Consider the following 25,600-nt stretch of genomic DNA (forward strand, 5'->3'; position numbering starts at 1 on the left):
AGAACTAACGAGAAGATTGATGTACCGTGCCCTTTGACGTGGGATGTTTCTAAGAGCCTTTTTGTGACCTTTGGTCTCTAAATGTAGTCCTTGCCTGTGATCTCTAGGAAAGATAAAGGAATATGTTCCAGGTTTGTTCAGTGGTACCAGGAATAAGGAAACTAAGATTTGCGTTACAGGGGACTTCCCTGGCAGTCCAGTGGTTAAGACTCCAAGCTCCCAATGCACGGGGCACGGGTTCGATCCCTCTGGTTGGGGAACTAAGATCCCACATGCTGCACAGCGTGGCCTAAACAAACAAACAAACAAACAAACAAAAGATTTGCATTACAGGATGGTGATTACCATTCATGCTGGCTCTTGTCTGGGCCTGGCCCCCTCTGTGGAAGGCCCTGGCAGGGATGCTGTAATCATGTACTAAATGAAGGCAAGAGTCGTTTTGCTATCTTTTTACTAAATAATTCCACCAGTGTTGCCCAAGCCAAAAGTGTGGCGCAAATTAATTGAGCAAAAGAAGTGATTTGCATACAGTTGTTTTTTCTGTTCTTATTAGGATCAGAAAGGGCAATTGGATGAAGATCATTTCAGGGGAAAAAAAAGCGTATGTTACTTATTGTTTGGCGTGAATGCTTTTAGGAGAAAAAAGGGGATGCCGCGTCCTTAATAACTCTGGCACGCCACACCAATTCTGGTCGGCCTGTTAGATTAAACACGAGCACTCTCTCATTATTCCAGCAGCCTTGGCTTCCCCTCCAGCTTGATACGTATTCCACGCACAGTCAAGCCTCTGAGTTGACATCTTCTTCTAAAATTGTTTGGCTGTAATAAATATAAAACTTTCACCACCGATGTAAAAGCATTGCTGGTTGGCATCATTTCCTACCCCCTTTTAATTACTCCTGACACTGTGGAGAAACATCTAATATAAATCTGTAATGTGTACTGATGACAAACTACACGGTTGAAGGACCATGTAATTTCTCCACAATTAATTAAAGTGCATGGAGATTTTTTCCCCCCCTCTTTCTTGCTTTCTTTCTTTTTCCTTTTTTTTTTTCTTTCCCCCAGCAGCCAGATGCCACCGACTGGCTCAAATAACACTGCTGTCAACTGTAAAAAATTAAGATCCAAACCGTAAGAAAGGTACTTAGATAAAGAAACCAGATGCCCGGTTATTTGTGATCCCCGCACACATCTTGATGTAAGCCGCCATTGTTCAACATCTGTATTTCCACAGCCTTAATTATGTACTTAACTCAGCAAGTCTGTCAGCAGTTGATTTCCACAAGTATCGTCACTTTGCTAAATCTTCTATGAAAAAATTGAACGGTGCCAATCAGCCAAGGGATGAGAGACACTAGAAGATCTTGTGCAGAAAGAGGCTGCTGCCTGTTCACGCCCGTGACGCAGGCTGGTGTTTATGGGCACGTGTGTGTGTGTGTGTGTGTGTGTGTGTGTGGTCACTCGGAGAGTGAGGGGAAAAGAAACGCTCGGCTACCACTGCAGGCTGATCTGCCACCTGGAATGGATCAAAAGCAAATTAATTTTCATTTTCAATTAGGAATACAATTAAATCCAAAGTGGTGAGGGGGGGAAATTGTAATGTTTACATACCGCCCGGGTGGTGGGAGGGCGGGAGGGAATACCAGGTGACGTGAAATACAGGTCTTTGTATCTGGGCGTTTAATTCATTCAGGCGTTAGGGGGATGGCTGGGGCTGCCGCCGCTGCCACTGCGTCTCACTTCCCCAGGAGCGCCGCCCCCTCCTTCCCCTCTAGCAGAGTTTTCGGGAAAGGGAAGCGGGGAAGGCCCGTCAGGGGGTAGAGACTGTAAGAGGTCCCTTGTTGGGGCCCTGCCCTCTTGCTCTGCCGGCTCTTTTCCCAGGATTCTGCAGCGCATCAAGGACGCGGATGTTTGCGTGAAGAGCCTGAATTCGGAAACAGGAATTTGGCTTTGCGGTCTGTCCCCAGCTTGCCGGCTCTGTGTCCAAGCGGTACCTGGCAAGTGGATCCCCCGTCTAAGTCTGGCCATCGTCAGAGATATTGAGTGATTGTGTGAAAGCAATCTGGCCGCTGAATACCTCGTGTCACGGGATCCGAGAGCTCTTTTCACTTGACTTTTCCTCTACATTCAACTGTTGCCTTTTGTTGGAGTAACGGAGGAGGGGGGTGGGGAACCTGTGGCGGGGATAGGATGCTTCCCGGCTGCCTGGGGAACAGTTGGCCCAGTGTGTTCATCACCAAGGGTGGTAACTGGGGGAGCTCTGACCCCTGTTTTAAGGCAAGTCAATTATTTGTCAATTATGAGATCTAGAAATCCAGATAGGAGACTCTTGTGAAATGCTCGGCTCTGTGGTTTGGGGGTGGATAAGATAACAGTGGTCTGTTGACTCTGAAGCAGGAGTTTCCTCCCTGTATCCACCTGTCTGTCTCCCAGGGCAGTCACATTAGGCTTTGCCCTAAGCCTGCTGCTATTGCTGATGAGAATCTCCCAACTATCTGTCTCTGAGATCAGCCTCTTTGAAAAAGCAGAGCGGGTGATAAATATTTCGTCATATGAATAACAATGAAGATAGCTTCAGATAATAGCTGACATCTTTCTAAAATCCTCCTGGGTGATGGATTAAGAGGAAGAGAAGGTTCTGGGTCATGGAAACAGCTGCTTTTGGTGAAAGATTCTCCAAAGCAGTGTGGTGACCACAAATCCCCAGCGCTCCCGTCCATATTTTACTCCGTGCGACCCCACCTTCCTCGTCCCAATGCAATGGTTTACGTTACCTCCCTGCATGGTATTTGTGCTTTAAAAGAAGATTTTATTACTTCTGCTACAGTGGAATTTCTCTCTTTACTAGACAGTTGGCATGACCACAACCTGAAACCGCGTCGGGGTGGTCAGCATGCTGGGATCTGTTTTTCCCCCCTTTAAAGCTATTCTTTTCTTTTCTTTATTTTTTAAAAAAGGGGGGAAAAAAAGCTTCAACAAATCAACAGAACTATTAACTTTCTGATTTATTTGCTAGAGAGCAAAAAAAAAAAAAGAAAAAAAACCTCAATGTGAAGTGACAGAAACACCAGAACAGGCGGTAGGAAAACATTCTACGTGCAAGATTCCAACTGAAATCACACCACAAGCAGTGGGTTATCTGGAGATAGACATCTTCAATTTCCTGATTGCACAATAGCAATGGGATTTCTTCTTCCTCTAAAAAAAGCATGATCCATAAGGTTGACATAAAAGTTTTCTGTGCTTTGGGTTCCCCAAGCTCCTCCTCTCAGGAGCAGGCTTCTCTCTTCTCCATTGCTAACAGTTTTCACCACTTCTCCTTCAAGGGCAGAGGTCAGTGTCGCTAACATGATAAAGGCCAGAAGAAATCTTCACAGGAGCCTGGGAGATTAACTCTGCCCACCTGGCAGATATCATGGCATTTAGTAAATAGATTCCTCCACCATCAAGCGAAATAGCACTGAGAAAATGAATCTGGATCGGTGATCTAATAATAGCTGCATCTCTCGCACACATTATCGCTTTGCACGTATCTCAGGATTAGGAGTTTCGAAGGATTTGAGACTGTGGTTGGGGACAGTTCAGGACGGTGTCAACGTTTGTCCCATCTGGGCTTGGGCTAGGCTTTGCAGTTAGCTGACCCGCCCTCCTCACGAACTGGCACAAGTGATGTGTGGTCTTCAAGTGCACATGTCTTCCCAATGCGCTATATTTTTCCTCGCCCCTAAGTTTCTGATGACCCATTTCTGAGATGGAAAGTTCCTGGCGTTGGCCTCTAACTTACATCACTTTTGCACTTCAGACTGCCCCGTGATCTCAAAAGCAGTCCTCATTTTTAAATCACTCTATATATCAATACTTCATTTTATTTCACAGAATGTTTTAAAATTATATTTAAAAGGCAGCCTCTTTCATCTCATGTGCCCTTGGCCGGGAAACAAAGGAAGTCTCTTAAGAGGTGTTTTACATTTTACGACTACGGAGAGAGAGCATAGTTCTTTAATAGGCATATATGTAAGAGAGTTCCACATTACAGGTTTTCAGAGATTAAAAGTTCTGGAACAAGGTCGTTTGACAACATCTTTGAAGGGCAAAGGAGCAAACAGGAACCTCAGAGGTTTGGATGCCAACACAGAACACTCCCTAAACTTGTGGGCAACAGGAGCTTTTCTGAGGTCATATTGTTCTCACCGATAACAGCGTTCTGCCTTGACAATGGGTGAGGGCTGCGCAAGATGGAGCATTCTTGTCTTGTACTCCATGGTTATGGGCATGTAATGTGTTCTTCATTGAGCCAGGCAATTGACAGAGACGCCAGTGCATTGAAGACTTGAGTCTGCTGGGAATGAGCCTGGCCTTCTTGCCAGAAATGGCTGTTTTTCTGTGTCCACCACTATCACACATCTTGATATTTTTTGTAATCCTGACTCTTAAAACAATAATATCAAACAACTCCAGGGGAAAAAAAAAGTTAAATATTTCCATATGAAGAGCTGATTAAATTTGTATGGTTTTCTTTTCAGTAAAAACTGATACGTGATGAAACACAGTACAGCTGGCTGACTGGTTGGGACAGAAACTCCCATGTCTTCTGATCTTTCTACCAGCAATAAGGGCCGGTGCCCAGTGACCCGCCATGCTGTGCCCGGGGTTCTGAAATGCCCATTCCCAGGGCGTCTGGACCACAGAATGCAGCCACTAAACAGAGTCAGCGGTCGGTCACCTGGTTAGGTCTTTCCTCTTAAGTCAGACGGTTCTCCCCTGTCCTTTCCTTCAAGGGCAGGCTGAGTCCATGGGAAGCGTCGTGGTTGACAGCGGGCAGGTGATGTTCTGTCAGGATTCTTTCACTTGAAACTGGGGGGAAAAAGCCTGGCTGGGAAGTGTGGGGAGGTAGCGGCAAAGATGATTTATTGGCCCACGTGTTTGGAAAGGTCAAGAATATCTGACTTTAGGGCGGTATGACCTTGGGTTCAAATGAGTGGCCGTGATCTGTGTTCTTCTGCTCCGTGTAGCTGCTGCTACCTCTTTGGTGTTGGTCCCACCGTGGCGGCCAGCAGCTCTCGAGGCTCTGTCCTTCCGAGTTCATACACCATGGAGTTCCCAGCACATGTGTTCATTTGCCTTGATGGAAGCTAGGGGAGCGGGGTGATGCCAGGGCTGGGGGTGACTGCACTAGAAGCCCTGGGGCTGAGAGCCCCAGGAAAGCTTTCCTGGAGGGCAACTAGGAAAAAAGGTCACAGACTGAGTTGGTGACAAAAACAAGAGTATCCCTCACTTGTGCCAAAGGCCATTCCACCAAAACAGTAAGACAGGGAAGTAGACCTCTTGGATCAGGAAACTTGAGTGTCATAGAGAAATCGCATTCACTGCTTCTGTTTCCATTCCCTTTAAAATATGAATAATAAGAGGAAAGGGCTGCTCAGTTATTCGTATGGATGTACAGGCTTGACTCTTAATTTTCCCAGGGTTCGGAGTGGGTAGGTCTCTTCTGCTGCTGCCAGCAGTGGCCAAAGGTGTATTTTTGTTCAGCAGACGTGAGGGAGATGAAACCATCCTGCCATGTCTGTGCTTAAAAAATGTGTCCATCTGGCCCCTCTGCGGAGAGGAAGTTGCCAGAGTCAGGGACTTCTCTAGGCTTTGGCCAGCTTTGACCCTTGCTCGTCACACTTTCTTGGGGCTCTCCTTGACCTCTAGGATAGCAAGGCACCTCTTTTGTCTTTATTCTCCTCGTTCCTCTCTCTACCCAGCCTCTTCTCCTCCTCCAGGTTTTCAAAGATCATCTCCTGCTGGGTCTCAGCTCAAACTTAACTTGGTTCCGTGGCCTTGCCATGAGAAGCAGAAGTGCCCTGAACCACCTGTGATAGCAGCGACTCTTTCCCTGAGTGAGGTCAGGCACTCAGAAAATGGGTAGGCGATATTTGCAGTGGGTCTCCTCCTGTAGACGTCTCAGCTGGGGATGGCAAAGGTCCTCCAACTCAGAGACTTCGATTTTGTGTTAGAGAAGAAGACAAGCTTGACTCTCAACATTGGGGAGGCTCCGGGGAAAATCGTGTGTGCCGCTGAGCTATTAGAGATCTCTATTTGTCAAACGGAGTGTTTACTGTGGGCTCCCTTACAGCCCTCCCAGCCCCGCTGCACCAGGAACCTGTCGACAAACAAAGCGTTTACCCTCTGAGCATTTCTTTCTAATTAAAATTTTCCATATACCCAGTACACAAGGGCACGTTTGAAATGTAAATTTGTCATTTTCGTAGGCGACTTAAATCAGCTCCACCTACCTTGAGACTGGTTTCTCCTTCGGCGCGAGGCTGCACCTTCCTAGTTTCCCTTTGGTCTTGTGCGGCTCACGCTCCCCGTGTACTTAGACCCTGGTGTGGTTGTTGTTGTTTTCCTTGAACACTTTCTGCAGTTATTTGTTGTAATTATCAAGTTCATTTTTCCCTAATAGATGTGATTCAGTATATTTAGCACTGTGTAATGAGTTTTCTGCCTGGTTGAATCTTAGCTAATAAGGAATTCCTTAGCGGCGTCTCTGACAGCTGCTGCGGATCCCAGGTCTGTGCGGCCACAAGAGACCCCTTCCACGAACTGCTAGCATTAGAGAAATTAACTCCATGACACTCACCATAAAATTGAGGCTGAAATTTGATTACCGATAGACCCTCAATTCAACTAGCAACTGTAAAAATGGGTGGTGCCACTGGGGAGAGAGGTGAGTGAGTGTGAAACGCCGGTGTCCACTTTTCCGTCAGTGCGTGTGTTCAGATATTTCCAACCATACCTCCAATTTACCCCCTGAGCAGGACCAGAGAACAGTGCCAAGCTGGTGGCTTTATAACCGCGCACTTTGGTGGGTATGAGAGACCGGAAGTCTTCGTTACTGCCGTGATGGTGGTACCTTATTTTTAGTGCTTCTGCCTTCACTGAGCTAAGAAACCTTTTGGTGTGTTTTTGGCCATCGAAACTACTTGCCATTGTCGCAGGCGGTCCAGATTTGTAAGGCTAAAGTGCTGAGGACAATTAGTAATTGGTGACTGGCTGCTATGATGTATAGTTGCTTAGCAACGGTGTCTGAATTAAGTCTCTGGAAGGGGAATACAGGAAGAGACAAGACAGGAAGATGAAATAGGTACCATTTTGATGTGTAGGTGAGTCGGTAATGAAAAAAGAGTAAAAGGTATTTGTAATCATAGAAACGGCTGAGAGGAAAATTGGGGCTCCAGGAGAGAAAAGACGGAACTTAGTTCCTCTCTTGCTAAATAAAATAAGAGTAAGTGGCAGTCGAACCAACCCATTAATTTAAAAGCTCCTCCTCTTTCTTCGACACTTTACTGTGATTGCAACACAAGCAGAACTCAGGGAGCATTCTTTACCCCAAATGCAGCATGAAAATTCATGGAAGGGAGAAATGGAGACTTGAGTTGTGCCTGATTCTTGAAATCTTTAGGACAAGCTTAATTTAGCATTAGTTCATACCAGTGAACTGGGATTAATTGGGGGACAGGGCCCAGTTTTGATTCAGCCCTGCTGCGGTAGCGGGGGGATTGCTACTCAGGAAGCCAAGAACAGCATATCCATTTCATTAGACTCCGCTGAGTTCAGAGATTCAGCCGACTAAGCCATCACCCTGAACTCCCTGATTTAGTGAGCTGGTTTAGCCTCTGGAAGGCCAGATGAGCCAAAGAAAGTGGAAAAGCAGTAAAAGACCTTGATCCAGATACGGAGCCTTGTTAAGGGGCTGCCTTATCTACACAAGGAGCTATGTCTGGAGGTCTGCAAAGGTCCGGGACTCATTACTGCTAGTGAGGGCTGTTTTGCAACTAGTGTTGAAACACTGAGATAAAGAAAGGATATATAGGAATTAAAAACAGATAATGTAAACACTAACAAAGAGTCTTAATCCCCTCAGCTGAGTGTTTTGCATGTTTACCTCTGATCAGAATTCTTAATAATATCGAGTGAGTTGCAATTCAATAAAGATTCCCTAGGAAGAAAGAAAGTCGATCCTTGGATTAAAAAAACAAAACAAAACAAGAAAAACAGAATCCCCCCAAAACTTAACACTCACTGTCTTTCTATTATTTGAAAAATAAAAATGAAGAAAATTTTAAATAGTAAATAAATGACACAGGAAGGTTTTGTTTTGGCTTAGTTGGGTTCAGATCATTTAGGGGTACAATGCAATCCCCCATTATCTAGTGATTAGAAGGGCATCTTTAGGGCTCAGAAAGCAGATTTTCTATCTCCACCTATGACTTGTTTTCCCTCTGAAAAATGAAGGTGTTTTGATATAAAGTTATTATTTTGCAGTTGAGCAAGTCTTTGCCCTCCTGGCCTGAAGTTCCTCGCTGGAGAGAGGAAGCTGATAACCGTCTCTGATTTTTGCCTGCTACCTATTAAGGGCTCACCCTCACTTACAATCCAGCACTCTATTTTCAGGACAATGTATAATTATTTGGGAGGAATACAAAATGATGGCTAGGGCATAATAATAGCACGTATAAGAAGACAATCTGTCTAACGGCCTATGGTTCCAGTTTATATATCTTAAGCTAAGGGTGCCCTGTGTGCCTACATTCCCACCACTCTACGTAATACTCATATTCTAGTTTATTAACACCCAGCTTCCCTACTGGATTGTAAACTCCATGAGGGCAGGAGCCATGTACCTTGCTTTCCACTGACCATTGTATCCCCAGCACCCAGCACAGGGTCTGTTACATAGAGGGGACTCAATAAGTGTTGGTTGAGTTCATTGTTATCTTAGAATCTAGCAGTGGTAGCCAGCCTCCAAGATGGCCCCCGGTGACCCTCAGCTCCTGGAATTCACAGCCTTATGTAATCCTCTCCCTTTCAGTGTGGGGTGACTTGCTTCTGACAAGCATAATAAGGGAGAAAACTAGGTCATAGAAGACACTGTGGTTAATCTCAATCTCTTTCTGTCTGGACCACTCACTCTGGGGGAAGCCAGCTGCCATGCTGTGAGCAGCGTTATGGAGAAGCCCTCATGGTAAGGAACTTCTAAGCTTCTAAGCTCACTGCCATGGCTGTTGTCCAGCCAACAGCCATGGCAGTGAGCTTAGAAGTGTATCTTCTAGCCCACATCAAGCCTCAGATGACTGCAGCACCCTCTGATACATTGACTGCATCCTTGTGAAAGACCCTGAACCAAACTCCTGGTCCACAGAAACGCTGAGATAACCATGCTTATTGTTTTAAACCCCTAATTTGGGGGGTAATTTGTTACACAGCATTAGATACTGAATATACTAGCCGGTTGCCACAGGCATCACTTCATTCACTTGTTCATTCAGGGATTACTTGTTGAATGCCAACTCTGCCAGGGACCGTGCTGGATGCTGGGAATAACAAGACAAATAAGGCAAGGTCCCTGCCTTTGAGAGCACTGAAGTGCTGTCCATTTAGATGCGATGGGCATACAAAGGAGAAAGCCCGAGCAGGGTAGGGTTGGGGGGTACCTAAGACTGACACAGTGGTCTCTTAGACACACACAAGTACACCACAGGAAACACTTTTTCCCAACTGTACCTTAGCTTAGCCCGGCTTTAGACAGTTTTAGCAAACTTTGTTCAGCATTGATCTGTATAGCACTGAGTCATTATAGAGCGGGTCGGCCACTACAGAAGAAGCGTCGGAAGATTTCAGCTCTGGGGTGCGACTGTCCCATGCTGAATTTGACCCATTTTGAATGGTTCTTCCCAGTCTGTCAGTTTTATTTATCCCTCCTTGATTTCTCTGTCACTAACACTCTATTATCCAGGGGTCTTTTGATTAGAAACAAATGGTTTGATTATTTTTAAAAGGACAGAAAAACCATGAGATTTTTTGAACGCTTTGTGTGTTTGCTGGATGTACAAGTGCAGGTTTCACTGTGACTGATGGCTGAACATGGCAGGAGGAAGAGTCACGCCTGGGCTCACCAATGGAATACTTGTAGAAAATGATGAGAAGATCAAGACATCAGCCAGTATAGCCCTGATACATTGATGGTCAGTACTAAATCGCAGTGGAAGGAACACATGTCCACAGGGACCCTGCTCTAATGGCCCTTAGAACGGCTGATTCATTCATTAGTAGACCCATTTCCAGGACCTCATGCTCTAGGCTAAGCAGAGCTTGCCCTGTGCATGGATGGTGCTGTATGGCTGACCTAGGGCCTGAGGATGAGTGACACAGGTAGAGGGGAGAATTCACTTTGCAATAAAGCAGCAGCTCTGCCGGGCCTGGGTCCTCTACCCTCTAGGGGCTGGGGCTCAGGAACGAGAAGTAATAGGACCGGCTACCAGAGAACCCCAGTAATACTGTCAAGATGCTCCCAGGTTTAGAGATAACTCCGAGGAAGAAGGAAGCCGACATATTCTTTATCCATTGGCCGCAGCGGGAAAGCAATAAGATGCTGATACCATCCTCTTGCAGGTATAACTGATCTGAGGGGGAAAAGGGAGGCAGTCTAGGAGAGACAGCAAAGATTATTTGGGCTTTTCCCACCTCCTCTGCACAAACAGGAGGATGAAGGAACAATTGGTAGTATTCAGGGCCTTTATTTGGATTTTTTCCTCCCCTTAAAAAAAAAAAAAAAAAGCTTCCTTTGTATGCTGCGGCAGTGTCTGTTTTTGTTGTGGTGGTTTGTTGTTTTAAATAGGAGAACTTGTGAAATGAGACTGCATGAAAGATGGACTTGTTTTATATATGGGATATTGCCTGTCCTTCAGATCTATGTGTCTCGCTTATGGAATGAACCAAAGTAGGAGAGATAAACTAATATTTTGTATAAGCTCAGCCAGACAATACAGATGATAAAGATGTTTCATCTTCTTATGCATGCAGAAAATATGAAAAATCGTAGTTTACACATATTTGCTCAATTCAAGTGTAAAATTGGGCCCCTCGATTGCCCTGGGCCACGGCGACTGTGTTAAGGAAGCTCGATTTACCTTGCAGCCGAGTGAAAAATGATCAGAATATTAGACTCATCTAGCCCACATTAAGGAGCCATTGCATTTCCCGACAATTTTATGCTATCTCAATATGAAAACAGAGCAATTTCAACTCATATCAGGTTATGATCGGCAATTACAGTTGCATAATTCACCTAGTTGCCTCTTTGCAGGGCCTTTATTTTCCCTCTTGGTGACATTCCTGAGAAAGTGCCTGATAAAAATGTCATATATCATCCCAGCTTTAGAACTCGTGAGGGGGTAATCTGCTGTGCCTTGCTGAGTCCATATTCATCACTGGATTTTTGACTTGGAGGGGTCATGACACTCATAATTTCCTGTTTGATATTGTCCTCACCGGCTCTGACAAGGGCTGTAAACGCTGGGTTGTAGGCAGTGGTTAAGCCCTGTTCCAGTGGGGCTCATCACCAGCAATAACAGTGCATTACTGTGGCTCGTGCTGTAGTTGGCCGTTTCGAAGATAATTAGATTTGATGTCAACATTTCTTTATCACCTGCATCCTTTTGTGCATCTGTGTGTCAAGTTGTTATTTCCGGATTTATTAGCACCCTCAGAGCTCCTCTCTATCTGTCAGCCTGTGTGCTGTTTGTGGTGACAGTTGTAAAGTTAATTACTAGTACTAATGAGCACCGAGCTCTTGGTGGACATGGCGTTTTGGACATTTAAAACTATAATTAGTTGGGTTTTTTTTTTTCCTTGTGTAGTGCTTCAGTGCAGAAAAAAAACTGTTTAAAAAAATACCTTCCGTTCCATTTTGACATTCTGTGTGCAGTCAACTTATCTTTTATTCAAAGGCTCCAAAAAATTCAGTTCTGTTTATTTTTCAAATAGACTTCCTTTCCATTGTAACTCCATGAATAATTTCTCTCATTCCTTACTTCTCTTTCATATGACCATTTCATATGCCTTGAGAATTAAGGCTAGTGATGGTGGAATGATCAAAAAACATACTGGGAAAAGGTTGACCTCCACCCAATCAGTAAGTAGGCTGCAAATTTTCGCCTCATAACTCTCCTCTTTTCGAATCTTACTCTGGATTCAACTGAAGGATTCAGTGACTGGCGAAGACTGGATAAAATTGAAAGAGCAATAGATAGTTCTCTGGGTGGCTGTATCCTACCTAATAGCCAGTGTTTATGTAGTATTCATTCCATGGCCAAGAATCATGGTGCAGCTCCCCTAGATTCATCCTTGCAACAAAGCTGTGAGAGCACTACTGTTATCTCCATCTTAGAGATGGGGAAGCTAAGGTTGAGAAAAATTAAGCAACTTACCCAAGGTCTCACAAGTAGGAAGTTGCGCTGAGATGTGAATCCAGTCAACGTAGCTCGGAGCCTGTGCCCATAACTACTCCTCTAAAGACATCAAGTATGCTTTCACGAAAAATTAGCACACTCCTGGGGGCGTGTATTCTAGAACAACAAAAAGCCATCACTTACTAAATCAGATGGGCTCATTTGTATTTCACTCCCAGTCATCCAGGGATGCTAGTTTCGGTGTAATGGCAATTATCTGTGGCATGTACTTTATGGAGGTATTTTGTTTGGTCTGCTGCGGCGGCAAAGCACCACTCCCTTGCTGCTATTCATATTTACTTTCTATTCATCATTATCTGCCATTTTGCTAAATAACTATCCTTCCCGGACATAAATCATCTATAAAAATACTCTGGCTCAGAGGAAATTTCGCCCTGGCACTGCAATGATGAGATAACTATTTTCATCTCTTGTTGAAGCATTGAGATTTATTGGCTTTCGATGGGCAGCAGACCAGGCATCACTCTCTGCTAAACAGACTCCCACTTGCATTTATTCTTATTGCATTTAGCGATTCAAAATGGAGCGCTCGGGATCCCTCGAGGGTCCGTTCCCAGCCTGGGTGGGGTGTTATTACTTTATATTAGATAAGGGAAGGACACACAAAGAAACATGTGGCGATTTGGATGATTTTTTATTTCCGTTTAGCAGTGATGACAGAATGTCATAGTGAAATGACTTCAAAAGTCATTTTTCCCCACTGCCCTGGTTCTGCAGCCCTGTCCCTTGAGGGCTCTTCCATTGTACAGTGTTATTAATTCTGCTAACTTTCAGACTTCATTGCTGACAACAGGCCTCTTGGCTTTCGCAGCCTATTACATTAAATTTCCCATCAAACCATGTCAGCCTCTGAGGTCACAGATTTCGAGAGAAGCTTTAGATATTTTGCCATCTGACTTCACGGGCAGGTGTTTTCTAAATTGCTTTTAGGTTTGTTTTTCCAGTGTCAGAAATCAGATTGAACTTATTTAAAAAAAAACTCAAGACAGTGAGCGCTCATCAGGGTGAGAACAAAGCGGAGCGCAAGGCACGTCTGAACTGGCGCGTGTTTGTGTGTGTGCGCGTGCCCCCGCCGTGCACTGGTATTCCAGTTGACCTTTCGGTGGGAAAGCAAAGCCTTCCAACTAGACTTCATCCCCGACCCCACCTGGTGAGTAGCGTGTCTTGTTGACTATCTATTTTTTTATTTTTTTAGCAACTATCGAAGCCCCCAAATAATAGTGTGACCTCCCTGGTGAACCGAGCTAGGCTCCACTGACCTTGATTTTGGAGGGATCTGTGAAACTGTTGGGTGGCATTAGAAGGTCACTGGGCAGGCCAGTGAAAGGATCGTGGGCCTGGTTTAGGACCATCATGGCTTAATGTGGAATCCTCGAGCAAGTTCCCAGTGGCAATAAAAACTCCGTGTTCCCCTTCCTGTGTTAATTTCGCCGTGCTGTTGTGGGATTAAAATAAAGGAAAAGCAGAAACCTTCCTTCCGACTTACATGGCCACAGGCACCATGTTGCTGTCAAAATTACATTCCGAAGGAAGCGTGTGGAGGAAAATGGAACCGGGGCTCCATCTCAAGACAGAAAAGAAATGAGATGTTATTTTTGAAGCAGTCAGCTCCCGAAAATGATTACAAATCATTTGGCAAATCCAACCTGCCCTCGAAGTTCTTATTTATTATTAGTTCCAGTTAATATTTCTGCTCTAAAAATGACAGCATTCAGATCTCAGCTTGCCATGGCCGCGCAGATTTACAGGCTTGGCAGGGAACAGCCTTGTGGTTCCCTCACTGTGTGTTGTATGTGTGCTGGGGAGGGTGGCCAAGTGACAGGCCTTGGGAGGAGGGGGAAGGGATCCCCTGTCGGGCCTCCGCCGTGATAGATGTTCAACACTTGGGTGCCCCACCTCCGCGCAGGTGACAAGAGCGTGTGGGTGCCTGGTGGGAAGGGGTGAGCGCTAGCCCTGCCCCCTTTTCTTCTCTATAATTTTGAGAGATCACGCATCTCCCCTGAACCCATCATTAGCTAGCTGTCCCTGCAGGAGGAGGTGGTGGAACCAGGCTCGGGCCGGAGAAGGATGGGCAAGGCGAGGTAGTGTCACCGCGCTTCCCCTGCTAGCAGCCATAAGGTGAGAGAATCATTTGTGGCACTCTGGGGACAGTTTTGTCACCCTGACAGTAATGCTGTTATGCGCCGGCTTGACACACAGGATGAATCCATAAAGACAGATAAGTAACTGTGAAAGTGTCTGGGGATCAGGCTGAGTGCCACCACTCACCTGCAGTGACAAATAGATAGTCATGAAGGATTGGAAATCCTGCCCGACACAGAGATCTGTCAGCAAAGAGATGGACGGCAGCCCCGCTGACACCGGCGGCAGGAGTGACGCGTGCGTGTGCACATACGTGTCCCTGCAGGGGGTGCCAGGAGGTCGCCTTCAGAGCCTCGCTGGGAAAGGGGGGAGGCTTTTCCCAGGGGGGTGTCTGTTGGTGCGGTTGCAGGGGGAGAGGATTTCAATGCTCCATCCGTATTTTTTCTTGGTGAAATGGAACTGTGCGTGTTGTGTCTTTTTATTGGTGAGTTCAGGCATATTTGGTGAAGAAGGCCGTGTCTAGTTTCCATTTTCCCTGGGATTTTTTTTTTCATACCAATAGGGGTCCCCATCTGCAAATCGAATGAATCCAAGTTTTGATAGTTAGCAAAATATGACCGCTAAGCTGTCGGTGTGAGGGGCGCCAGGCAAAGGGCAGGAGGAAGTGGGGGGGGCAGGGGGGGCTCAGATTTATCTTTTATGCTGGAGAGGTTTGTTAGTTCTGGCTGAGAATCTGCTTGTCCTCACTGAAAGAAATTCGGAGGGAATCGCTGGCCAAAAAAAAAAAAAAAAAACACCAGGCCGTATGCTGGGACTGCTATTTCCCAGTTGGGCTGGAGACGCAAACAGCACTGTGTGCTCCAGTGCTGAAATCCGGTGTTGTTACCGTGCAGGCTGTGCCATCCTTGTTTTAATTATTCTTGAGGTCATGAATGCCTGGCTGTGCCCTATCATCTTCCTGGATAGTTATGAAAGAGACGTGAAGTGACAAATAAGCATGCATGATAAGAGTAAAGACCGCCTTGGGTCACCATCAGGGGTTGGAACAAAAGCCATTTAGAGCGCTTGTCTTCCATTTACCTAGAAGGACGATTTTGATCCCAGGGTTGAGCGTAACCATACCAAGGGTTTCAGACAGGGTGGGTTCTGTGTCTTCCGTGCAGGTGGGCAGGAGAGGGGAAGGAAAGCAGACCGGTGGTCAAGCGTCTGTTTTTCTGTAACGGTGATCAGGATCGCTGGTGTTGATAAGATACTTGGCTACAGGGTATAGAGACTCATCTAGCAAATCCTTGTTCTGACTGTTTTAATGTAATTATTTTTGAAAGAAAGGAATTACCATAATATGCTCTTCCCCCCCCCACCAAATGAGTCCTCTTGCCCTGTTCCTTTGCTGTCATTTTTGCCACCTACCTTTGTCACAGGTGGAAGCGTGCTTGATTCATCTCACCTATACCTACCTACCCTGTTAATTTTACCTCTAGGAGCTTAATATAGAGCTCCTTCTATTTCTGGAACTCTCGTTTCCTCAAAAATGGTTACATGTAGCTTAAACTATTACTACTACTAATGCTGCTTCTACTACTCTGATTGCTACTACTTCTATCTGAGCTGTATTGTATATATTTAAACATTTATTCCCCTGGCCAGGCAGACTCTTGCAACCAGATTTTTCCTTAGAAAACCCTGGCGCCTATTTGTTGGTTTTAAGATTCTTTATTTTAGTTTATAATTTTGGGAGGCTAAGGATGTTTTTAAGCCATTCAGCTATAATGAAAACGGTTTTATTTTTTTGACCCCAAGTTCTCAGTTTGACATGTTCTGACCCTATCATTCTAACCGTGATTTAAATTCTGAATTTCCAGGAGCCTTATTAAAGATGTCAATTTGTGCCCCACAATGGTAAATGTTCCTGTGAACTTTGACTCCTAAAGGAAACTCTATTTTAAAAGAATAAAAGATTTTCCTGATAAATATGTTCCTCATTTTAGGCTAATACTTTCAGTCTGAATGCTGGAATGGGGAAGGGCCAGCCCATTCCCTGACCCCACTTGCTCCCTCATTTTGTGATTCAGTGCTATTTTACAACCCCCGGCATTCGATTTTTATTTTGCCAAGATCACTTTTGTAATGGGATATAAATCTCCCAGTGCACACCTGATTAAATAGGCCTGTACGTGAATTATAAAGAGGGTAGGCCGCTTACCATCACAGGGCTACAGGTGAGCCTGTCAGATACCCAGAGCTCAGGAGACTGAAGGAAACTCTTAGCTCTTTTTGTTCGCTTGGGAGCCAAGGTCACACTGCTTCTCAGGGCCTTGGCGATGAAATGCGAGCCGGGGGCCTTTCCCTGGCTACAGATCTCCTCGCTCTGGATTTGCACAGATTCTCCTGGAAGTTGTCCAGCTCCTACCCCCCTATTCTCATTGGATGACCACAGTGGCCACTGCCAGTGGGACCCTGAGGCCAGGGACAGCTGAGTTGTGCCAATGCTGGTCACAGTGACCCTTTCTGTTCTCCTTCTATCTGCTGCTCTTCTGTCTACAGGCCAACTTGATGGTCAGGATGCTGACCACCAGAATGTGTCAATAAAAATGTATCAAATGATGCTAGTTTCCTCAGTTTTAGTTCCATACCCAACTTCTTAATGAGAGTGCTTTGGGAGAGGAGTTTCTTCCGGAGAGTTTAACTTACCCTATCACTGACTCTTCACCTGGTCAGACTACTAACAGAGATAATTCAGCCACCTTTACTACCTTCCCAGGAATTGAAAAGTTCGTTTGGTATGAAGATATAATTTTTTTTAAACTGATGTGCCCCGCCCATTTTTGTATCGTGCCCATCAACACTTTGCATTACCTCAGCCTCCTCAAATCCTCTTCACCGTCCCCCTCTGGTCTGAGTGATCGTCAGGGACCTTGGTGTGTTTGGAACCCGTGGACCAGCGGCGTCTTTGGAGACTCTCAGGAGGAGACCTGGTTCCAATAACTTGCACAGCAGTGCTCTTCAGGGTTGACTAACCACTTCTGCACACATTATTTCTCTCGATCCTCTTTAACATGGTGAGGTGACTAGGCAGATATCATTGGCCCTGCTATACCACGGGAAAATTCGGAGGTGGAGAGGTCCCACTCCTAAGTGGCTGGGCTGAAATTCACCATTTCTACTGTCCCAGGAGATCTGTGGGCAGTGTTTCCCAGAGTCTTTATAGCCGTCCGTGCAGTAGGCGGGACAGGTGATGATGACCCACTTTGCAAGTGGGGAGGCTGACTCGCTCTCTTGGGAACACAGCAGATGACAAGTGACACAGCTGGGAAACACATCCCAGACCTTCCAGCTCTTAGACCAACACCCTTTCTGTTACACCGTGATTAACTCCACAAACAAGAAAATCTCAAGAACAAAAACTACTCTTAAGTCTTTGTGGAGCTTCACCCTTCATATGATTCCAAATTCCCATGTCAATCAAGCTGCAGTTCCCTGGGGGAGATCTCGCGAGAAGAAGGTCTCCTTGGGCTGGCTGTTCGGACCAGACCGCGGAGGGCTTAGCAGCGTGCCCCACACCTAGGGGACACTCACCAACTTGTTGGCATTGGAGATGCTGAGGATCTGGACCCACGTGCTGGCTCTACTTGCCTTTCGCTGACTCGTGCCCTGAGCATTTGCAGAGTGCACGGGCTGTAATGCAAAGATGGCGTGGATGCATGAAAGAAGAGTGTCAGTTGTTGCTAACGACTGGCAGGAAAGATGTCTGCGTCAGTGCGGACATGTCGCGAGCACAGCCATCTCTCAGAGCGGATACTGAAGGCACGAGAGAGAGCGAGCTGGGGAAACCTGCCATCCCTAAAGCCCTTGCTGGGGTCTTATATCGCAGGGGAAGCTGCAGCAAGGCAGAGTGTGCTGCATTTGCAAAGGTCAGGCTTTAATTACATGCACAGTTAAATGGAAGTACTGCAGAGAGGTCACGCTCATATTTCTTCGGCCTTCATTAATGTTCTTGCTCTGTCACTTTCTCTTTCCTTGGGTTTGTAAATGAAAGTTCCTTTAAGTACATTTAAAAGGATTATTTATTTTTAATTGTTTTACCTCTGGAGGGAGAGGTTACCTTTTTTTTTTTTTCTTTTTTTGAGCAGTTAAAAAAAGAAACTTCACCTATGCATTTCTTGCTAATTTATTTCAAAGGCTGTGCTTTTTATAGTCTTATCTACTAATGCCTTTGATTAAAACACAAGCAAAAACCAGCCAACATGAACAGGTTGAATGCCACATCTGTGCAGAAGATAGCAGCTCACTTATTTATGGCTCAAAGAAATGGAGCCTAAATTAAGCTAGCTATTGCTGGAGAGTGGATAAGCGGCCATTATGAATTATCCTTAATTATAGCGATTTCCTAAACTAATAAACCTGCTAAATCTTTATTGCAAAGGTTAGTTTACGCAGTGCGTATAAAATCCGCATGTGCTTCACATCAGACACCAGCTGTCTGACAGTGTGTTCCTATTTCCGTGAGTGTTCACATAAATTTTATGTAGGTTATATTAACAGTCAGTCCATATCACTACCCACAGATGCCAGTAGACATAAAAATTGCTCTCTAGTGAGCCTAAATATCCCTAGAAGCTAGTTGTGTCTAATGTTCCATGTGGTATTTGTACGTGAAAGCACCAGATTGGAGGGTTATTTACAGATGAATATTTCAATCCAGTTAGTTCATATAGGCCTACTTAGCCTTCGTTGCTGGTTTATTTGTATGCTAAATAATTCACCAAAGGTTCTTGTTTACTTTCTTTAGTAGTTTCTGTGAAATGCAAACAAGGGAGCCAACTTTAGGTTTTCAAAAGGCTAAGCATCTCTGTGTTTAAATGCAGGTCAGAGCAGCAAATGCAGTCTTGCCGACGGGCTGTCACTCAGTTTTACCCATTCTTCTTCTTCTTCTCCTTCTCCTTCTCCTTCTCCTTCTCCTTCTTCTTCTTCTTCTTCTTTTTCCTTCCTCCTTCAGATATGACTGGAGCTTGCTACTTTCATAGGAATTTTTGGCTGGACTATCTTTAGTCTAAATGTATCTTTTTCAATACCTGCTATAGGCTGCCTTCAGTTTACAGAAGTAACCACCCAAAACCAGCAGCAACGAATGCCTCCTTGGCTTCGAGAAGCTTCCCCACAGTCCTCTGGGCTGACAAGTACAGGTCAATTCTCAGCTACTGAATGCCCTTGTTTTCTTCCTCTTTTTCCTTTTGCTTTCTTTCTTTTTTCTTTTTTTTTCCCCCCATTTTCTCCTCAATGATTTTTTCTGGTACATTTCCAAATCTCAAGATTTGAAAGGACAGCAAGTAGGACCTTTCTCTTTTCCTGGAAAGCTCCAAGCCAGACCCACCTCTGTCACCCTGAAGGACAGAAGGGCAAAATCCACATCTAAATGATGTAGCCTTTAGTGGCCCTCAGAGCATATGTCCACCTGGGTGGGAAGGATCGTTGTCTTCCATGGTGACAGTTACCTGGCCCTATTGTTCAGATGTTCCCGTGGCTCAGTTTTTATGTGAAAAATACCTCTCTGTCCCCCACATTCTGCAGATGTGTCTGATCCTAAACATTTGCCCCTGAAGAGATTGGAAAATAGCCTCCTTCATTTTCAGCCATGCGCTGCCAAGATAGTGAGAGGGTTCAATAGCAGTGCTAACTTTTTATTTAATAATATTGATTTTATCATTTTTACTACTTACAGTGGGGACTGGTCTGCTGATAGTTACTTGACCTCCCTTTGTGCATGGCTGTGGAGTGCTTCGTTAAAGCTATCGACATACCTCTCTCTTCCCCCCATCCTCTTCCAGCAGCCCATCTCGGCAAATAATATTGAATGCAGTAACTGTTGCCTGATATTGATTTCAGACTGTGTTCATCACACCCTTCCCAGGGCCAGGCAAAGAGCCTCAGCCTCCGTTCTGTAAACCCTTGACTGCTGTAGGCTGAAGTATCATTTCCATCTTCTAAGCAAGAATATCAACCATATATGTTTCAAAAAAAAATTACCCAAGAAAATGAAAGCGTTTTTTTATCTTGATTATTTTTTTGCACATACATAATTAAACTGATCTCTTCAGTTTTATGCTGAGCTCTTTCTGTCTTTTTTTTTTTTTTTTTTTTTTAAGGAATACTAAAAGATCCAAGGATCCCTGAGCTGGTAGAAGGAACTCTGATTATATTTTAAGCTTCTGGGATTCAGAGTTTGGCACATTCAGCCAGACCCAGGGCCTCTTTGACCTTCAGTTTTCAGCCAGCTGGGGCTGTTCTCAGCACCTGGGCCTAAAAAAAAAAAGTTCCAGGTTTCACCTCTGTGGAGTCAATTGAGGTGGCAGCACATTTAAAAGAACCAGGGTTTCACATTCAGGGAGTGGCCAACTTAACATGGTGATTATAAACATCCATAGGAAGGACATGACGTGTAGTCTGGGTGGGTTTGTATATTCATTGAGAAGAACACCGAACACCAAGCAAATAATATTGGAAATCATAAATTTTATAGACAAAAATAAATAATAATAATAAGGCAATAGAGAATTTGCACCAAGAGTGATTATATCTGGGTGGTGGAATTATACATTATTTAAGTTTTCTTCTTCAGGCATTGGGCATTTCTACATTTTCTACATTTTCTTTTGGAGTTAGAAAAGGAACCCTACTCAGAAGTATTATTTTTCAAAATGGAAAGGTGACTAGAAGGATTGGAACTCCAGAAGATTCCTGTCTACCAAAGTGAATACATTAGCCAAGGTTGAAATCGACTCAGTGGCCATGCTGATCTCTGCTCCGAGGGAAGCACAACAGACATGACTCCTATCACCGTGCACCTGCCAGTTTGTATTTTGTGAATCCGATAGGGATTGAGCCAGCCTTTGCCACTGAAGTGTAAGGGCAAAATGGTTAGGAAGAAGGGCTTTGGAGTCAGACAGACCTGGGTTTGATTCCTGGTTCTTTCTCTTGCCAGCTATGACTTTGAGCAAGTTAACTTACTCTGTACCTCACTCTCCTCATCTGGAAAATGGGTTATTGAGAGGATGAAATGAGATTCTGTGTGTAAGCTCTTTTTTTTTTTTTTTTAATAAGTTTTTTTGTTGTTTTTTAAATTTATTTACTTATTTATTTATTTATTTATTTTTGGCTGTGTTGGGTCTTCGTTTCTGTGAGAGGGCTTTCTCCAGTTGCAGCGAGCGGGGGCCACTCTTCATCGCGGTGCGCGGGCCTCTCACCGTCGCGGCCTCTCCCGTTGCGGAGCACAGGCTCCAGACGCGCAGGCTCAGTAGTTGTGGCTCACGGGCCTAGCCGCTCCGCGGCATGTGGGATCTTCCCGGACCAGGGCTCGAACCCGCGTCCCCTGCATTGGCAGGCGGATTCTTAACCACTGCGCCACCAGGGAAGCCCTGTGTGTAAGCTCTTAACATAATGCCTGGCATCTAGTACTCAGTCAATAAACCGTAATCATCATGAATGGCATCTGTATAGCAATTTCCTTATCAGACCAGAGCCCGTAACGGAAATTAGCATACTCACAGTCTACAGAATGGTGATTTTTTTTTCCCCCCTAAGCCCAACCAGCAGGACTCAGATGAGATCTACCCAGTGTCTAATACATATCAGATTTCCAGGACAACTCTGATTTCCACTCTTTGATTAAAGGCAATTCATTTTTTATTGTATATCTAAAAGAAATTTTGTTTTTATGTTTTGGTTAAGATTTTAAAATAAACATTCGTATCAGGAAATAAAAACTTAAAGGTCTTTATTTGTAGTTCTGAAAATATAATCACCATACTGAGAGTTCTTTAGCATAGAATGTACCCCTCCCCCAAACAAATGTACACGCCTCCTCTCTGAAGGGAGGATTCTTCCAGAGAAACGCTAGACAAACGTAACTGGAACCCTTAGACTGTCATCTCATTCTTGTCATAGGGTCAGTTTTGCTATTCTATTTGTACAGTCAGAAACACTCTCTAATACCACGGATGGCATAGGATTCTTCCCTGCAGGCAGCCATCTTCAGGGCTGAAAGCAGAATATAAAAAGCAGCTAAATTAGAGACTTTACACAGTTGCTGGAACCAGCTTAATGAGAGACAGCGAACATTTTGCAGGCTACTGAACTTCTGAAATGTGACAATCCAAGCAAATGAAATCATGGTACCTCTCATTGTAGTTTAATTGGACTCAAACTTGGCACGAGGGGCTGTTGAAAGCTGTATTCCAGGAGATAGACAGGAATCGTGCACCAACGAATTGAGCCCACACCACGCATCTTACAACCGTCTGAGCTCCACACGGCTCTCAGGACTGACTCTTGTGGTCAAGAGAGAGAGAACTGCGGCGAATAAAAGCAGAGATGATAAGGCGGGCCAAATCCTGGCCTGGTGAATGGCATACCTGTCACCCTGAGTTACGCACTTGAAATAGCTCAGCCTCGTGGCAGCCCGTACAGGCCAATTTATTTTAAAGAGGCAAAAAGAAGTGAAACAAACTTAGGCCCTCTCTTCTGCCTGTTAGGGTGTCAAGATATCAGTGTCAAGGAGTCCTCTTAACAGAAGGGTGAGAATGAGTTGGGCATAAACACTAACAAGAGAAGAACTAAGCACGGGCCTCCTGTTGAGTGGAGCTAAATGGAATCCCAGTCGAGTTACCCAAAAAGCAGAAAATTACCATAGCTGTCAGGAATGGGCCCAAAATCCTGTCAGGCTACAGTCAAGGGAACGGAAACTACATGAGGGGAAGGTGCATTTGGAGGAGGGAATGATCTGAAGAAGCAGATCGTTTTACGATCTGCCTGTCTGGAGTCAGGAGGCCCTTGGAAAGCTTAGAAGGGTCTCTGGGCTTCCTTGTTTTGTTGCTGTGTCCTTTGAGTTCTCGGGGTTGAAACTGATTGTATGATCCCAGCCTCTTCTGGTAGAACCATCCCACCTGACCACTTGAGTCCATGTTTACTGTTATTATGGCTTTAGGTTTTAGCAGGTAAGGCTAGGGGAGTGGACAGATTGGGTGCCGGCATGTAACAGACCATCCTGGACATTGATTTTTGAAGGTTCATTAGATAAATGCTGACATCACAGATTGATGTCTCTTTAAACCAGTACCTACTGCAGGACCGTCTAGGGAATCAAAAATATTGATGTAACGTGTTTGAGCGGAAGGCCCACTGGAGAATTCCCCTGCCCAAATGGGATCCATCAATTTAGGCTTTCTTTAATTATTCTAATTTGGTGCATGCCCTGAGTTTGTTTGCAGATCTGGTTTTCATGGGGAATGCTGCTCCTACTTTAGGGGCCAAGGAAGGCCAGACAGGGTGTGCGTATCTATTTTTCATTGTTGTTTTGAGCCGCTGTTTAGTAATTAAAATTTTTGATCATAGCCTAATTTTCCCATACATTGTGGCCATGGAATTGACAAGGGACTGATTAATGGGCCGACCCTGGGGCCAGGAGGCTGCTGGGTTGTTCTCTTGTGGAAGGCATGCCGGCAAAATAAAGTTGATGGTTTTGTTTGTGTTTAACCCTTCACCTTGGCACCATCAATAGATTGAAGACATCATTTGTATCTGCAAGCGTTTCTTTAATTAAGACCGTCTAAAAATCTTTCCTATTGATTCATTCCATTATCCTATTGATTAACTGCAGTGGATCATGTACTTGGTCTTCAGTGGAAGGCAACAGTCTGGGCCGGCTGTCATGACTACAGATGCAGACCACAGGCGGCTAGCATACAGTGCCCAGGGCTGGCGGGAGTGCCTTGCGTTCTAATGAGGCATCGGCAGTGGCTCGGTGGGGCTCGCTGGACACCACGGAGAAAGCCAGTTGTCTCCTGCTGGAGGGCTGGCCAGGCATAAAGTATTCCTTCTAATCAGTTATAAATGCAGCCGCTTAGCGAGCTGTGGGGAGGGGGGGTAACAGGCTTGAGTGGGGAAGGGAAAGACAGATTCTGCTCTGCATCTGAATTTGGAAATTTGAGCTTTGAAACAAAAGCAAACTCAGAAATCTTGGTGTGAGTGAGGCATGGCTCAGAGACGGACTGTTCATCTTCCTTTGCCCAGGCTACACCCCTGTGCCCCCTCCCCCATGTTAATCAGCCTCCTCGCCAGACTGGCTACAGGTGCCACAATGGGTTTCCTGTTTTAGAAGAGCTCCCCATCTCCTTAGTTCAGAAAGAAGAGCTGGCCACTTTTCCCTTCTGCCTAGACGTGAGTCTGAACCATCCCCCGGTATTAAAAATGAAGAAACCTGCAGCTGAGCTAGTTCTTAAACTTTGCGTTCTGAAAGCTGCCTTAATATTGATGGTCATAATGAATTATCCTGGCTAGAGTTGGAGGAGAGAGGAGTTTACAAGGCTGGGGTTTGGTATTCTGTGATACGTGAGATAAATGAGATAATACACAACGTGATAAAGCATTCAGTACATAGTAGGTGCTCAGTCAATAAACCAGTAACTGTTGACCTGCCCAAAATTCATTTTTCTTCCTCTCGTACGTGTCCTATTCCATTCCTCATCTTCAAATAGACCAGAATAGATGGCCTTCTCAAGAGTCAGGATGCCTTTCTTCCCGAATGGAATCCAGCAGAAAAGAAAAAATGTAGAAGCACAGTTGCTGGACAGGAGGCAGACTGAGTTAGAGAAGATAATAGGATGTCTCTGTGCTCTGACTCTGTAGTCAGCAACTTCATGAATTTTCACTCTCAGAGTGAAAAATCCTAAGACTTCGAAACATCTCACCTAAGCAAGGTCATAACGGTCTTCATCTTCACGGTCAAGCTTGGCCTGGGATTTCAGTTAATGTGTGTGGTCCCCAAGTTCATGCCAGGGCTTTGTAGGCCCTGAAAAAAAGAAGTCAGAAAGTCCCTGTGTGTGTGTTTTGGGGTTGAGAAGGTGGTTGTGGGAAAGCTGACGATGGCTGGGAGGAACTCTTCTTCTGAATATGAGTATTTAAAATAAGAATTTCCCCATTGATAGAATTTTTAAATCAAAATTAAGCCCAAATCCCTTGCTGATTTGTGTTTCTCCTGTCGACTGTTAGGACAGCCAGTTGTTTGTGCCAGACCAAATGCTCAGTTTCTCTTGGCACCAAAGGTCATGTTTCAGGTGTCCTGCATTCCGTCCAGTGCGTTAACATTGTAAAATGCACAAACTATTTTCTCAGGCCTGGGGCCTGACCATCCTAACGGCCAGTTCCACCCTTGTCAACTTTGAAAA

At 45.0% G+C, this 25,600-nt stretch overlaps 1 protein-coding gene and 1 long non-coding RNA gene across 5 annotated transcripts in view; one reads left to right on the top strand and one right to left on the bottom strand.

Annotated features, from left to right (window-relative positions):
• Window positions 1–25,600, top strand: part of FTO (FTO alpha-ketoglutarate dependent dioxygenase) — a 371,417-nt gene that overhangs the window by 309,294 nt on the left and 36,523 nt on the right. The gene's annotated exons all lie outside the window — the stretch shown is intronic.
• Window positions 19,617–25,361, bottom strand: LOC309649194. The gene is made up of 2 exons (XR_014256980.1): window positions 22,554–25,361; window positions 19,617–22,415 (listed from the first exon to the last, which is right to left on the bottom strand). It is a non-coding gene; the product is annotated as an uncharacterized lncRNA (long non-coding RNA).

Source organism: Balaenoptera physalus (genome assembly GCF_965194825.1).
Source record: "Balaenoptera physalus genome assembly, chromosome: 19".
Lineage (NCBI taxonomy): Eukaryota > Metazoa > Chordata > Mammalia > Artiodactyla > Balaenopteridae > Balaenoptera > Balaenoptera physalus.